Here is a 17,877-nt window from a genome sequence, read left to right as displayed (position 1 = left end):
GTGTGAAATGTTTTAGGAGCAACAAGAAAGTCAGCATGGTCAAAGCTGAAGAATAAGCAGGGGCACCAGAAGGAGAGTATGTCCAAGGGCAGAGAGAGGTACAAGGCACAAGGCCTAAAATTTACTATGCATTTGCTGAGCATTCCTCAGTTTTCTACATGTACATATTATAAAAATATAAACACTGTTAAAAAATGTACAGAAGAGGGAAAGAATAAAGCTATTCTAGAAAAATATGTAGTCTTTTCTAATTCTTATCACACTATGAACTGGATATTAATATTTCCATTTTATAGATGAAGAATTTGATGCTTTGAGATGTTAACTAAACTGTCCAAGATCATAAAACTAAGAAGAGATAGGACTAAGAGTCAAACCTCAGTGTTTTACATCCATATGACTTGTATTTCTCCATATGCCATGCTGGGAAATTTGGGAGGGTTAGTTAAGATCAGTACTGATGTAACTAAACAGAGAACCCTGCCTAGTCTGGATGAAAAGTCAAAGCAAGCACATGAGTGACCTAACAGAAAGTGAAGTCAAACAATCAAATGTCCTAGTGGTAGAAGAGTAGATGAAGTAGGGGTGGAGGCTGGAGTAGACATAGGGGTTAAGCAATTTCAGTATACTTTATGGATTTGTATCTGAACACATAAAAATATGTGATTTTCAAAGAGGAAAAATATTTGTTGTGGCTCCACCCAAAAGGTAAATATCTTTCTATTAATGATGAATGTACAAAATAGGAGGAGGACTAATCCTCTCTGGTGTGTGTGATTTAGATCACACCTGAAATTTGCAATCTGGGAACCAAACTTCAATAAGCAATAAATGATTAAAGTGGAATATGTAAAGAAGAGAGAGGACATGGTGATGAGGTAGCCAGTCACCGAAAAGTAAGTGTTTAAGCAAATGAGAGTTTTAAGGGTGGAGGAGATCTTAGGAGTAAATGGTAAATGATTTGTCCTCTTTAAAGGGTTATAATCAGATCAAGTGGCTAGACTTACTCTGTTTCATTCCAGAATTCATATCTATCTGTATCTCTAGTTATCTATCAGTATATCTATATTTTCAATTACTTAATCTGTTTGAAAATGTAGTCAGCTACCTTTGCAGTGGTTCTTAACTCTTTTGAGGATGCTGACATCTTGGGGAATTTGATTAAGATTGGAAACAGACACATGAATCCAAAAATTTGCATATAACTTCAAGGCATTATCTGATCCATAAAACTCATTTAGGCACTCCTACAGCATCTGTGAACCCCAAGTTAAGAACCTGGGAGAGATTGAGAGTTCTCTGTTCTAGAAACATTTAAGTAGAGGCTGAGAAGCCACTGTAGCCTGACATTGTAGAGAAGGATGCTTTGATGAATTTCTGGCGATGGTCCTAAAATAAGTGTGAAAATTGCCAAATTAGCATGATATATCTGTATGTTCCCTCTCTTGATCACCTGTACAAGGATATCCTTGTATCCTAAACAGTCATAAAAGCCTCATTACCTTGAAGCATTTCATCCATTGCACCTTTTAAATTATTTCCATGGTGTTAGAGTTGGCAAGAGAGTACTTTGAACCTGGTGGCAATGATCTCCATCCAGGGGAAAAAAAAAGAAAAAGATGCAACCTGAGCCAGAACACCATCTACTCTACGAGACAATTTCTTTTATAAAATGCCAATATCCTCAAATGGCATCAAATTGTCGTATTTATTTTGTTGACTCAGTTGGTTCCTAAATTGCAATTCAAATCACTTACTGGAATATTTCAATGTGTTAAAAATAATATCGAAACAAACAAAGTTCATGCCTTTCTCACTTCATACAACCATTTTGTTTATGAATTTGCATCCCAGACAAACTTGTTTTATTTGGATGGCTAGTTTTTCAAAAATATTCTCCAACCTTCTCAAAAGTCCAAGATTTTAAACTTTTGGACAAACATATTTGTACAAAATCAGTATTTTTTTCACTTTTGGTGTCCTGGTGCTTCTTTTAGTTAATTTTCAAATTATTTCTTGTTTTGCAGTTTGTCTCAGGCAACGAATGCTTGGTTAGAGTTTGGAAGACTATGTTCTAATTTCATTCCCCAAACTGATTAACTAGATGAGCTAAAAATACATCAACCTAACAGAGCCAAACAGCAAGGAAATAAATATTGTGTGTTACAGATGGAAGAGGTCTAGTCATGAATTAGTGAATACAGTGAATGAATACATAAAATTGAAAATCCATTATTTTTATTATTAAACTTAAAATCATTTATTATTTATAACTATTAAGGTAATATATGACCACTGAAAAAACCTGCATATAAAGAGATGCATAAGGAAAACACATTTAAGAATCTGTAATTCTAGCACCCTGAGATATTAAAATTATGTTTTAATACCTTCCTGTCTTCTTTCATACCTTACAAGTATATCTCTCTATATTACACACTCATTTTGACTAGAAGCATGTTTAAACATAGGTTTATAGCTCAGTTTTCTACTAAGCAATATCTTCATGCAGTTGTTCTCAAAACACAGTTTTTAATAGCTACATCATAATTCACCAAATAAAGACAATTTTTAATGAGTCTTTTCTTTGGACATTTAATTTATTCTAATTTTTATAAGTATGACTGTGATGAATGTCCTTGTTCATAAATATTTAGGAACAGAATCACTATATCAAAGAATGTGAATGTTGTAAGCTTTTTGATATGTATCACTAAAGTAGCTTCCATAGATTCTACCTGTTCTTTGTCCAAAGATCTAGAGATCAAGATGGTAGAGTAGGGGACAATGAGCCCACATCCCCCAATGGACACATTCAAAATATATCTATATGTGGAACAATTCTTACTGAGAACTTACTGGAGATTGGCAGAAAGAATCCCGTACAACCAAGGCTCCAAGAAAGATCCACATGGAGGCAGGTAGAAAGGGAAGAGAAGTGATCACATTGAGACCTGTGCCCTTAGGAGGAGATACAGAAGAGGAGAGTGATTACACATGCTTCGAGATCCTCCCTGTGGAGTGAGCATTTTGAACCACATATTGGACACTCCAGCCCTTGGTTCTGACACTGGGAAGACAAGTCTCCTTAGCTGCTATGAAAATAAATGGGACTAACAGGATGGCTGTAAAAAATCTAGACTCCACTTGTGAAGAGCATGTATATACTTGCTTATTGCTAGGAATGTGAAAGAGGAAACAGATCAAAATTCCCAGGAACTGAATTAAATGATACATTAGACCAGCTGGACTGAATAGATATCTACAGGACATTCCATCCCAAACAGCAGAGTACACAGTCTTTTCAAGTGTACATAGAACATTTTCTAGGAAAGATCACATGCTAGGCCACAAAACAAGTCTCAACAAATTATAGAGGATAGAAATTATACCAAACATTTTTTATGACCACCACAGTATGAAACTAGAAATCAATTCCATGGAAAAACACCAATATGTGGAGAATAAACAACATGCTACTAAAAAAACCAATGGGTCAATGAAGAAGTCAAAGAGAAAAATCAGAAAATACCTCAAGACAAATGAAAATGAAAACACAACATTACAAAATTAATGGGATGCATTATGGTAGCTCACAGAGAAAAAAATATGACAATGAATATATACATGTTCATGTATAACTGAAAAATTGTGCTCTACACTGGAATTTGACACATTGTAAAATGATTATAAATCAATAAAAAAAAGTTAAAAAATATTAATGGGATGCAGCAAAAGCAGTTCTAAAAGGGAATTTTACAGAGATACAGGCCTACCTCAAGAGACAAGAAAAATCTGAAATGAACAACCTAATCCACCAACAAAAGATAGAAAAAGAAGAACAAACAGATCTCAAAGATAGCAGAAGGAAGAAAATAATAAATATCAGACAGGAAATAAATAAAACAAAATCCAAAAATGCAATAGAAAAGATCAAAGAAATCAAGAACTATTTCTTTGAAAAAATAAACAAAATTTATAAGCCTTTAATCAGGCCTATCAAGAAAAAAAGACAGAAGACCAAAATAAGCAAAATAAGAAAGGAAAGAGGAGAAATTACAACCAAAATCAAGAGATACAAAAAATCATAAGAGAATTCTATGAACAATTATTGCAAAAAATTGGACAACCTAGAAGAAATGGATTAATTTCTAGAAACACCCAACCTTCCAAACTGAATCAGGAAGAAATGGATAATCTGAACAAATTGGTCACTAGTAGTGAAGCTGAATTAGTAATCAAAAAACTCCTAGCAAACAAAATTCCAGGACTGGATGGCTTCACAGGGAATTCTAACAAACATATAAAGAAAAGCTAATACCTAACCTTCCCAGACTATTTCAAAAGTTGAATGTGAGGAAACAGTCCCAAGTTTATTCCACAAGGCCACCATTACCCTGATACTAAAGCTAGAAAAAAAAAAAAACTGCAAAAAAGAATATTACAAGTCAATATCTCTGATGAATATAAATGCAAAAACCCTCAACAAAATATTAGCAAACTGAACTCAACAATATATAAAAAGGATCATACCATGAACAAGTGGGACTTATTCCAGAGATGCAAACATGGTTCAATATTCACAAATTAATCAATGTGGTATGCCACATTAACAAAAGGAAAGATAAAAATCACATGGCTACCTTAATAGACACAGAAAAAGCATTTGAAAAAAATCCAACATCTATTCATGATAAAAACTCACATCAAAATTGGTATAGAGGGAATATATCCCCAAATCATAAAGACCATTTATGACAAACCCTCAGCTAACATCATACTCAGTGGTGAAAAGCCAAAAGCTTTTCCTTTAAAATCATGAACAAGACCAGGATGCCCACTCTTGCCACTCCTATTTAACAAAGAATATAAATTATATTGGAAGTCCTAACCACATCAATCAGACAAGAAAAAGAAATAAAAGGCATCCAAATTGGAAGGGAAGAAGTAAAACTCACTATTTGCAGATGACATAATGCTATATATGCAAAACTTTAAAATCTCCACCAAAAAACTATTAGCAATAATAAGTAAAGTCAGTAACATTGCAAGATACAAGATTAATATACAGAAATCTGTAGCAAGTCTAATTAATCATTAATTACCAGAAAGAGAAAGCAAGAAAACAATCCTATTTAAAATCTCATCATGAAGAATAAAATACCTAGGAATGGATCTAACCAAGGAACTGAAGGACTTATACTCTGAAAACTATAAAACATTGATGAAGGAAATTGATGGTGATACAAAGAAATGGAAAGATATCCCATTTTCACAAATTAGAAGAATTAATATTGTTAAAATAGCCACATTACCCTAGGCAATCTACAGATTTAATGCAACCCCTATCAAAATATTCATGACATTTTTCACAGAACTAGAACAAATAATCCTAAAATTTATATGGAACCACAAAAGAACTCAAACAGCCAAAGCAGTTTTGAGAAAAAAAAGAGCAAAACTGAAGATGGTGTCACACTCTGTAACTTCAGGCTATACTACAAAGCTACAGTAATCAGTACTGTACTGGCACAAAAACAAACACATAGATCAATGGAACTAGATAGAAAGCCCTGAAGTAAGCCCACACACTTATGGCCAATTAATCTATGACAAAGGAGGCAAGAACATACATTGGGACAGCAACATATAAAAGAATGAAATTGGAACATTTTCTCTCACCATATATAAAAGTAAACCCAAAATGGATTAAAGACTTAAATGTAAGACTGAAAACTATAAAACTCCTAGAAGAGAACATAGGCAGAACACTCTTTACATAAATCATAGCAACACTTTTTGGATCTGTCTCCTAAGGCAAAGGAAACAAAAACAAAAAGTTAACACATGGGGCCTAATTAAACTTAAAAGCTTTTGCAGAGAAAGGAGACTATTGTCAAATAAAAAAAGACAATCTACTGGATGGAAGAAAATATTTGCAAGTGATATGACAGGTAAGAGGTTAATATCCAAAATATATAAATGGGTCATACAAATCAATATCAAAAACCAAAAAACAAATAAACAAAAAAAAAACCTGATTAAAGAATGGGCAGAAGGTCTGAATACACATTCTCCCAAAGAAGACATACAGATGGCCAACAGGCACATGAAAAGATGCTCAACATTGCTAATCATTAGAGAAATGCAAATCAAAACCACAATATCATCTGACACATCTCAGAATGACTATCATCAAAAAGACCACAAATAACAAATGTTGGTGAGGATATGGAGAAAAGAGAACCCTAGTACACTGTTGGTGGGAATGTAAATTGGTGCAGCCACTTTGGAACAGTATAGAGTTCCTCAAAAAACTAAAACAGACCTACCACATGATCCAGCAATTTCATGCTTGGATATATATCTGAGGAAAATGAAAACACTAATTTGAAAAGATCCATGCACCCCAATGTTCAAAGCAGCTTTATTTACAAAAGACAGTATCTGGAAGCATCCTAAGTGTCCATCAACAGTTGAATGGATAAAGAAGACGTGTATAAATATATTCCATTGCATATTGAAATAGTACTCAGCCATAAAAAAGAGTGAAATTTGCCATTTGCAACAACATGGATGGACCTGGAGGGTCATAAACTTAGTGAAATAAGTCAGAGAAAGACAAATACTATATGTTTTCACTTATATGTGTAACCTAAAAAATAAAATAAATGAATGAATATGCAAAACAGAAACTAACTCACAGATATAGAGAACAAACTAATGGTTACCAGAGGGGAGAGGGAAAGGGTGGGGTACAACATAGGGGTATGAGATTAAGAAGTACAAAATACTATGTACAAAGTTGATAAGCTATAAGGATATGTTATACAGCACAGGGAATATGGCCAATATTTTATAATAACTTAAAATGGAGTATAATCCAGAAAAATACTGAATTGCTATCTTGTACACCTGAAATTAATACAAATTGTAAATCAACTATACTTCAATAAAAAAGCTGTCCAAAATGTTTTTTTAAAAAGAGAAAATAAAGATTAGACATATAAATGTATATATTTATGTTAGCAGAGAATAAAGTATGAAAGGATATATACTACTGGTAGGGGATGTTTAGAAGTACAAAAAGATTATTTAGTTTTGTCTAAACTGATATTATTTTTGTTGTTCAAAATATAGGTATTACTATGCTTCCCCTAAAAAGGTATTCCTGTGTCAAATTTTGGTGATTGTGAGGGTAACTCTTGTGCCTGGAAAAATTAATTATAGCTATTTAGATTCTTTAAATTAATATCAAATTTAATCAATTCACAAAATCACAAACCTGTTTTACCTAATGTTTTAAGTTATATTTTTTCATTATTCTTTTCATAAATTGAGAAAATTTTAATAATCTTTCAAGAGAGCTTTTGATTAATGAAAGTAACTAGTCTAATGTAAACAAACCAAGATTTCTTAACAATCCCTACCATTTACAAACTTAATTAAATTCTTTGAAATACTTTCAACTACTCATGTATAAATTTGTTATTATCTTTCTTTTGAAGTAATTCAATAACTTCAAGTTAGCAATTTGCTAGAGTACTTTAACTTTAGTAACCCTAATATATTAAACTCTTAAGTGTAAAGACAGTTAAGACTCATTAATAAAATGAAAGATTATTGCATAACTTTTGACCTACAAATTGCAAGCCTCAAAAAATTATTCAGATACACATTTAATTGGAATCTAAGGCTCACTTGCTAAATACTATTTCCAATTCCCTGATTAAAACATTTTAAATATCAAATAAAATGATGGATGAAATTATTATAAAACTATGCATTTCTAGATTTAACAAAAACATAGTAAGGTTATGCTAACAATTTACCCTTTATCATCTATATTTGCAATTCTAATACTTCTAGAGTTTTAAAGAAAATTATCCACATCAAGGAAAAGAGAAATTTGGGATCACCATGTTTTGCAGAACGAAAGATTAAAAATGGACTCCAGACATCCAGATGGATTTTTTTCTTGCCCATGAAGGACACACTGGGCCACAAGTCACTGTAACAACCATCAATTCAAGGCCATACTTTCTAAATAGAGTTGGGTAATAGCACCACACCTCTCAACCCAGGCAATTTTAGCAGAGATCATCTTCTGTTTTGAGTCATACCCTACTTACTTTAACACTTACTAGGATTCAATGAATCTAGACTCTGCTTCATACCATTCTGAATTTGTTTCATATTCTTACAGGATAGCCAGGGCACAATTCTTAAGAATATTTAAATGGTATCTGACTGTATCCCTGTATCTCTCAGAGCTATGCTGATTCTGTGGTTATATCAGTCCCAGCAATGACAATTGTAGAAAAATGCGCTTTTTCAAGTGGTTATAGACAAATATTAATCTAAATATATATGAGATTTTAGTTTAATGATGTATATAGAGTCACTATTCTATGCAGCCCAGGGATGAGTTCCCTGAAATGCGAGTCAGAGCTGAATGAAATTAATAGTGCTTATTTCTCACATAACTGTGTTCCATGTCCTTATATGGCCAGTCATGTCTTCTCTTCTTCACACCCTTTGAAGCAATCAGATGCCTGCAGCACACATTTTGCTGGCAATTCTTGATATGCTTTTTATCACTTTTCTTTAGGCTCCATTGATATTTATAATGTCCTTTGTAAAGGAAAACATTTCCACTAATTTCTTATTGACTACTGCTCTTTACCTATTTGGTTGTTACCTTAAATGTGCTTCTCTGCCCCAAGACAGTAAAACTTTAGATTTTCCTATCCCATGTGATTTGCCTACCTTGATTAGCCAGACATGATAGGTTAAAACCAGTTATAAAAACCTAAAGTATTGGCCAACAACACTCAGCAATTACAAAATACGAGGCAGTCATTGCTAATGGTGCTCTGATCCTCATTTTTCCTTTCTTCTGTAATAATAAAAATTTTGGCTAGATCTGTCATTGTTCACCAAAAACTGAATTTCTAGGAGTCCCTTGCAGCTAGGAATGGCTAGTTGACTAAGCTCTTAAAAAATGGGATGCGAGAGGAAGCAACTTCTTGTCATTCTCTTAAATAGAAATGTCCATACCCTCTCTGTTCTTCCCCTTGTCCATATCTGCTGGAGTTATGGCCCATGCCAGAGAAGTCACCTTAGAGTACATAATGGACATAGTGGAAGATGTATGTTTAGGATGGCTGAGCACCAACATGGAAGGAGCACAGGTCCCCACCACTACAGGCCACCATTGCAGACTAGATGCTTAGAGTCAGCCTAATACTTAAGTGAAATAAAAAAAAAAAAAAACTTATACTTTCCCATCCATTACTACTTCAAAAGACTTCTAACTAGTAATGCAAGCCAAGAAGATGCACAGAAAAGTGCCAAAGTAGTAGTTTTTACTGGTTGAGCACAAGTAATAGACTTTATTCAATTGAATTGATTGGGTAGGAGAACAAATTTAGTTATAGTTAACTGTACCGTTTAGTATTGTAATTAATGTTTATATATGTAAAAAGTTTCTGTATCAAGTAACTATATTTCTGAGCAAATATGGATGTACCTCTTCATTGGTGGGAGGTAAATAAATTTGGCCTGTGCCTGATACTTTGCAAAAGCTTGTATATCTATCCTGGCATTAACACATTAAATTAAGAAATACGGTTCAAAATAGCTCTAGGCAGTATAGCATAATATTAAGGGAAGGAGCTTTAGATTAAAAGAGATCTGGATTTGGATTACAGCTATTTCAACAGATTAGGAGTTGCCTCACACATCTCAGCCAAACCAGAGGACTTCTATCTAAGAAGAGGAGCCAAAGAGAAAGAAGGCATTATCCCAAAACGATCTGTGAGTATGGCTTTCGTCTAATGGATTGAATGTCATGGAAATCCATGGAAGGCCCAAAAGTCCTTGAAAAAATTCTATCAGCAGAAAAATCTCAAACTTGGCCTTAAAAGAACAAAGGAGGTACAGATGAAAAGAGGTTGTCAGACCCTCTGAAATTCTACTGGTGAGAAGCAGGTGGATAATCTACTCAACTGTGTAAGTGTGCTACTTTTCATAACAAGGAAGGATGACTCAGAGGGTGAAACAAAGAGCCCAGAGGGTAGAACAAAAAGCCATAGAGAATTATTCAGAGTTTTTACAAAGTGACCAAGAAACTCTGGATTACAGACCCATTTTGGACCAGAACTGCTTTTTACATTCCATTTCTTTTCTTTTGAACCAGAATGTTTGTAACTATTATCTGATATGCCTGTCTCACCATGTATGTTGGGAATGTTGTGAACAGATAATTTTTCTGCTTATTTTCTTGGTCCACAAATGGAGGGGAAGTGTGCCCCAGGAGTTATATTTATGAATAATAGTAGAAGCCTCACCTGCACCTCAATAAGATAATTTGGATGATGAGATGTTTTTACTTTAAGCTAAGGAGATTTAGATACAATTTTGGACTTGATCTGAATGGATTATGGAATTTCTATTTAGATGATGAGACTTTGGACTACAGCTGATGGTGTGATGGGATGAGTCTTTCAAGGACTTCAGAAGGGGAGTGAATATATTTTGCATTTGTAAGCACAATTCTAAGAGGGCCTCCAAGATTTCTGTCCCCTGGTATATACACCTTGTATAGTCACCTTCCTTCAAATATGGGTGGAACCTGAGAATGTGATGGAAGAGTCACTCATTTTGGTGATAGGATGTTCACTTTACATTATATAAGACTCCATCACAGCAATCTATAAAGACATTAGAAGGGTTAGATCCTGCTGGCCTAGAAGAAAGCCAACACTCACATTGTGAACTTCCTATGGCATCAGCTGGAAAGGAACTATGGGCAGCCTCAAGTTGCTAACAGTGGTCCCCAGGCAACAGCTAGCAAGAAAACAGGGACTTTAGTCACAGCCACTTTAAGGGAAATGAATCATGCCAAGAACAAATGAGCTTGTGGGAAGCCCTCAAGCTTCAGATAAGAATCTCAGGTGTGGTGAGACCCTGAACATGGGACTGAGCTAACCTGTACCTGTACTTCTGATTTATAGAACTGTGAAATAATAAATGGGAACTGTTTGAAGCCACCAAGTTTATGGTAATTTGTTGCACCACAATATAAATCTAATATAGCTACTAATAAGCCATGTTACCTTCAGTAAAATTCTATAACAGACTCACTAAGCCTCAGTTTCTGAATCAGTAAAGTAGGATACTAATACCTATGTCAAACCATAGCCTATTGAATGAAATAATTTTGATTAAGCCAAAGCAAAATGTCAGGCACCTAGTGAGCAATTAACAATATGTATATATCATTATTTCCAAGAAAATTATAAAAACCTTAAATTTTTCTCTCAACTGACTTTATTAACTTATTCATCAAAAGTTTAACCTCAGGTTATCTAATCTGTTCTGCTCACATATTTATTTTCCACTTTTGGAAAGCACTGCTGTACATCACAGATCAAACTCAAATATTTTTGCCTAAAGCTCTACTTAAATCCTCTCAGACAGCATTAATCAGTCCATCCTCTGAGCAACCACAGTATTTGTTGGTTGTAGTTCTATTTAAGGCATACTTTATCCTACCCTCTATCTGGCTGTTTGCTTGCCTATTCCCCATAAATGGCCAGCTATTGGAAATCAGTTTTATTGTTCTTGATATCTCTGTCTTGGACCTCACCTCAGGCTAGGCCCACATCTAGAAGTTAGATTTCTCAAGCAGGCTTTTATTCCCTTCCTATGCAGGATTCTGGAAAAACAGACAGCCTTCCTGTGCCATTAGGCAGATTACTTCTAGGTGTATATGTCACAGATTGGGTTCTCCGAAAAGCAGACTGAAAAAGAGTTTAGTGCTCAAGCCATTTGTTAGGAATGCTCTTGGGATTAACATCTCTGGGAGGAAAAAAATAGGAAATAATACTGGACAGTAGAAGAAGCTGAGTTGTGATGCAACTACATTAAATGCCCCTGCTGACCCTCTGTGTGCCTTTGGAATTGGTATAGCCCTTTATAATTGTTTTTCACTGAGGAAACGGGGCCAGTCCTTTATACCACTGTGGATCAGTACTTGGATGCTGGTCGCCCTGGAAAAGGGGTGTGGCTTTGGTGACAGCTCTCTTTAGCTGGGACAATTTCCAAAGGGGATTGGCAGCAAAGGACAGTCTACCAGGCACTCCTAACAACTGGAATTATGTCTTTTATTGAAAAGGAATCAAGAAGTACATCACTTACCACACTGCAGACTTTAAGAGCCCCAACTTCCCTCCTCTGGTGGGCTTGAGACCTCATTTCCTATTTCTATAAGAGCATAAACACCACTCTAACTTACTGACATCACAATTACAAATTCCATTTCCACCGTATTCCACCCCTCACCCCAAGACCAGGTGCATTAATAGTTCATGAGTTTCTAGTTCCTGTTTATACTTAGAGGAGTCATCCAAACCAAAACATCTTGGAAGTCCATTTGCATTTGAATGGCACGACTGTCGCAGGCAAAAGGGGAAGTATATTATTTATTTCAAGTATCTTTCTCTCTTGTGATTTTTATTCATGAGGTCAATTGTTTGGTTACTGTATTTCATCCCCCAGCATTTCTATGTATATGTGGGAAGTTTCCATATTATCTTAGTCCACCACCTTGCAAGAAAGAAAATGTATATTTGCAATTTTTAAAACTTAATCTGACTTTATCAGAATTGCATCAGATGTAATATATGCATATTCTATCATATTTTATAACAAGTTAAAATACAGCATCATTTGTGTAATAAATAGTAATTTATCCATTGATTTAAAATATTTATTATATTTGAGTCCCAAACACATATAAACATGCACAAAGATATACAACCACTCAAATCTGTTCCTATGTTTTCTATTTATCTCCATGAATCTGCTTAGCTATTTCTGTACCAATGTCACATTGATTAGATATTTGTAGATTCATAATTTTTTTACTCTATAAGATCTTCTTATGCTCTCCTTGAACATAGGCTGACTGTTACTTAAAAAAAATACTAAAATCGCCTTTAAAATTGCACAGACTCCCACTGGAAATTTGATTGGCACTTATCACAGTATTTAAAATGCACATGTTTTTGTTATTTGTCTAATCATTATTTACTTTAAAAATATTTTATATTTATTATTTTTTCCTTTACAGAATTTGTTATTGTAGATACAGGAAAAACTATCTGCTTTTTTCCTGTATACACTGTGTAATTATCTACTTTATTGAAAATACATTCTAGTTTTCATAGCTTGGGTATTTGAATCTAAGGTGAAGCATTCTCTCTTTTGCCCATTCCATACAAATGTATCAATTTTTCTGTTTTGAATAGTGCAGCACATCATTGTAAGTAGAGACTGACCATGCTGATAATAACCACAGGAAGGAATGCATGACTGTGGTTTCTTTAGTCATCTAATTCTAAGCAAAATTCCACTATGGTTTAGCTTATCGGAGGGTCCTCCTATATTTTTTCCTTTGTATAAAAACAAAGACCACCATAGTGACCACCCAGAAGTAAAAGATTTGTTCCTAGGAGGATATGGAGAGAGAAAAAGAAGTTTGCTTAAACACATGTTCTTGTTTATATTATACTTTTAGACAACTTTAAATTGAGATTTCAAAATAAAATAGAGTCTCTATCTGATTTAGTTATTTTTAAAACATCTGCTATGACACAATAATACCAATTAAAACATAATCTTAACTAGGATCAGAGGAAATTGTAAAATGCAATCTTCAGATAACTGAATTACTATAAAAATGAGTATGGGGACAGGAAAAAAATGAAGTGCTTTTATAACAATTCACCAAAGAAACAGTAATCTGTTCATTGCAGGTTACCCATTCTTCCTGGGGACTTGGCATTCCAGCTGTCCTGAACTTTTTTCAGTTCTCCCAAGATACCATGATATCTCTTGGTTTGGGGGCATTTCATGCTCCTCTGCTTCTCTCCCCAACTCCTCATATCTGTCCGCCCATCAAGTATCAGTTTAGATGTCTCATTGTCCAGGAGGGCTTCTCTGGTGAATGCTTTTGGAAAGGGTCTCAGCTATTTTCTCCCATTTGTAATAGTACTTCTCCCTATACTTTTGTTTTTCACATTTTTGTCCCAGAAAAAAATTTGAATTTTGAGAAGAGGGGGCACTCTAATTTAGAACTGGATCTTCAACAATTAACAAGGAGCTTGGCAAGTGGTAAGTGCTTATTAAATAACTGTAGAATAAATGAAAGACTACATAAATGATTTTTTTAAAAAGCAGTGTGATAGTTGTGTAATATAACCACTTAGCTAAGCTGAAACTATGTTTCTCAGAACTCCCTTCCCTGTATAGTTCCTGGCTAAAGTTAGGCAAAAGAGAAATGTGCACAAGGCTTGGAAACTGGAAATTACGCAGTGGCCATTGGGCTCACTGTGGTTAGCTACGGTGAAACAGGTGTAGAGGGGATGGTGGGTCCTATTTGTTCTCTATCTTCCCTGCCCTTTGTCCAGCTCTTCTTCCTTTCAGACATCTACTTATCCCCCAGCTTCTTCCACAACTATGTAAGGTCTAATTCCTGCAATGGGTCCATTATTCCATAATGCTCATAGTAGTTCTCCTCTTCTGATAAAGCCTCAATTGATACAAAGAGTAATAATCATATTTCTCTCTCTTTCAGGTTATTTCATACATTGTTAAAAATGCCAAAGATTTGAATTAAGGTTAGTGATCTCCTAGGAGATTTTCACTGCAGAAAAACTTTGAACCAATATGGTAATTTAAAAAGACAGTCTAGCTTTATGGAGAATTTATGAAAGCCATAAAGTAGACTAAATCAGGGTAAGATAAATAAAGATTTTTCTCTGCCTTGGACATACTTCTTAGACTTGTGAAGAGGCTGTCTGCAGCTATGGGCAAACCTACCCATAACATAATCCCAAATAAAAAATGACTGATGAGATCTAGAGGGTTTTTTAATATTTAAAGAAAAAAAAAAAAGCTTAAGGAGACTAGGTCCATATTGAAGTGAATAAAGTTATGGAAAATCAGCAATAAAATATGGAATAAAGCTATGGAATGAATTAAGTTAGTAAATAAATTCAGTGTAAAATTTGTGTAAATCAACATCATTTCTACTACCATTAAATCCCCGTAACACTGACATCAAATAATTCCAGTTTGCTATGTTTATGGAAAACCTGTCCTATACTCTAAAGACAGGAACAACAATAAAACAATTCCACAAAGAAATGAAATAATGGCTGTATCAAAATTGCCATGGATATAGAATAGTCAGTATTATTTGATCTTTCTCCCCCATTTCTTAACAAAGATGAGAATGGTGGCTGAAAGGAGCAGAATAAAACAACAAAACTAAACAAATAAAACAAACGGCAATTTTGCTCACATTTTTCTTCTATGCTTTTAAAGTACAACCACAATCGTTAACTGTCCTCTACTCAAAAGTTTTTAATGAGCACAGAATGAAATTCAAAGTATAACCATGACATTTAAGTTTCTCTCTTTAGTCAGATCTCCAACTACCATTTTAAATCTTTTTTCTCATAACCTTATCAAATACACATTTGGTTGTGTAGGTATTATACAAATTCTACATCAGTTTTTGGACTGTGAGTACCTAGAGAACCAGCTCAACATATTGACCAACTTTATACCCTCCTTCAGAGCCTAACACAGTTCCTGGTACGTAATAGGCATTTGAAAAGATTTATTGAATTAAAGTGTTTAAACCATGCTAAAAAAGAAACAGGAAGTTTTAGGCACGAATATTACACAAATCAAGTTTTATGTCTTCTTGCGGTCATGACTTGTATTTTTTATAAAGATATAAATATATTTTTTCAAAATAATTTGAGTGAGCTTCACCATTTCTTTTCCAGACTTAATTTTAAGAATAAAACCCCAGGACAGTACAATAAACATTAATAATGCTTTCCTGCTGCTTCAATATTTGGAAGAGTGTAGGAATTCTCCTTGGCCAATATAATTTACCCTGATTTTACCCATATTTGAGAAAGTTTACTTCTGCTTTCTGGTCACTTTTGACATATAATTCTCTCCGTTTTGCTAGCTTTGTTAAATATGCCATCTTTACATGACTGACATACATTTTTTTGTAATCAAATTAGTAAAAAAAATTTAGAAAGGGAATTGTTATGTCTATATTAATATCATTTAGGTCCACAAACTTAGGTCATTTAGAAATTGTTTATTATCCTTTATTGTTTATATAATGAATATGTTATGAAACATAGGCCCATGAGGAAACATCAGTTTAATTCAACTTAGATTGCAAAAATAAAAAACTGACTTTGTGAAAAAGTTAGAACTAATGTTTAATAATGAAAAAAAGTCTACATTAATTTGCTAATACCTAATACTGAACTAGCAATATGAATAATGGAATCACAGATCTGGTAAGAATCTACAGAAACTTTCAGGATAGAGGCACTGTCTTGACATTAGAAAGATTGCAAAAGAATGTAAGTTTGGTATTAATAAGTTAGCTATCAACAAATGTTTTGAATAAATAAAGTCAAAATAACAAAAATGCCTACAGAAAAATCCTTGAAATATTGATATCTCCATTGGTGATAAGTCCAATTATTTGTAGTCATGAGAAACACAATTCAAAATTACTTTTTAGTGAATTTTGAATACTAAATAATTCTTTGATTAATAATATATTTTAAAAATTGAATTTTAGTAGTTATCAAATATCTGGCATTTTAATTCTAATTTTAATTTTAATTATTTCTCTTTTTAAAAATCCTGTCCAATGTCTCATGTAAAATAATGAAGACAGATTATAAAAACTGACTTACCAGAACATAAGAAAAAACAAATATTTATGGGTTATGAGAACAGAAAAATAGTATTGATTTCTAGGTATGGTTTGAATAATAATTCTTATTATTTTAAAATTGTTCTTCACATGAAATGATTAAAACTCAAACCATGATACAATAGAAGCCAGCAAATATTTCTTGTAAATTTTTAGATAATAAGTATTTCAGGCCCTGTGGGCCATAGAGTTCTGTGGCAACTACTCAATGCTGCCATTACAGCAGAAAGTAGCCAAAATATTTCAAAGACAAATGAGTGTGGCCATTCCAAAAATTTTTGAAAAATATTAAGAAAATAAAATTCCAATAAAACTTTATTTATGGACACTGAAATTCATCATAATTTTCATGTGTCATAAAATATTATCCCTCTTTTGATGTTTTCTTAAAATCATTTTTAAAAAATGTAAGAACCATTCTTAGCTCCTGAGTGTACAAAAACAAGTGGTGGGTCAGATTTGGCCTGTGGGGCATAGTTTACCAACTCCTGACGCAGAGTACAGAGGAGCCCGTCAGCTGAGCTCTGCTGCGGGGTAAAAACCTTAAGCTCACAGACAGCAGTCAGACATAGAAAAATAACCATATGTTTTTGTACTTGAAGAATAAACCATAATACATTTGTATAAAGATAAACAGATGCAGTGGCACTGTGCAAAGGCAACCAGCCATATACCTGAACCATACTTCCTTCACAGGAAAAAAAAAAAGAAAACAAACCTGGGGCACAGAAAACAAAACAAAAAAATTAATGAAGCCATACAGATCAATCTGTCATGCTATTTGATTTTTTTAGTTGGAGAACTATTACAATGGATTTGAAATAGGCACACTATTTTCTATATTCAAACTACCTAATGTGCAAAGCAGAGGCACATGGGTTTCCTTTGAAAGGATGAAATTTTGGTGAACAAGGGGTGTAAATGGAGGACATGTGTTTTCCCCTTCATTCCAACAACTTGGGTAACCGATGTTTTCCTGAAGGTGGAGAGAGCGGAGTCTGCACAATATAGCTCTCAGATATCTCTAATGAGAGAAGACTATGGGC

General features: G+C 33.9%; 1 protein-coding gene across 3 annotated transcripts in view; it reads right to left on the bottom strand.

Annotated features, from left to right (window-relative positions):
* The window catches only part of CFAP299 (cilia and flagella associated protein 299), a 494,558-nt gene that overhangs the window by 145,006 nt on the left and 331,675 nt on the right, over positions 1-17,877 (bottom strand). The gene's annotated exons all lie outside the window — the stretch shown is intronic.

The sequence above is a fragment of the Camelus bactrianus genome, chromosome 2 (assembly GCF_048773025.1).
Source record: "Camelus bactrianus isolate YW-2024 breed Bactrian camel chromosome 2, ASM4877302v1, whole genome shotgun sequence".
In the NCBI taxonomy this organism is placed as follows: Eukaryota; Metazoa; Chordata; class Mammalia; order Artiodactyla; family Camelidae; genus Camelus; species Camelus bactrianus.
Note: the sequence above shows the minus strand (reverse complement) of the source record. Positions and strands in the feature narration are given on the sequence as shown.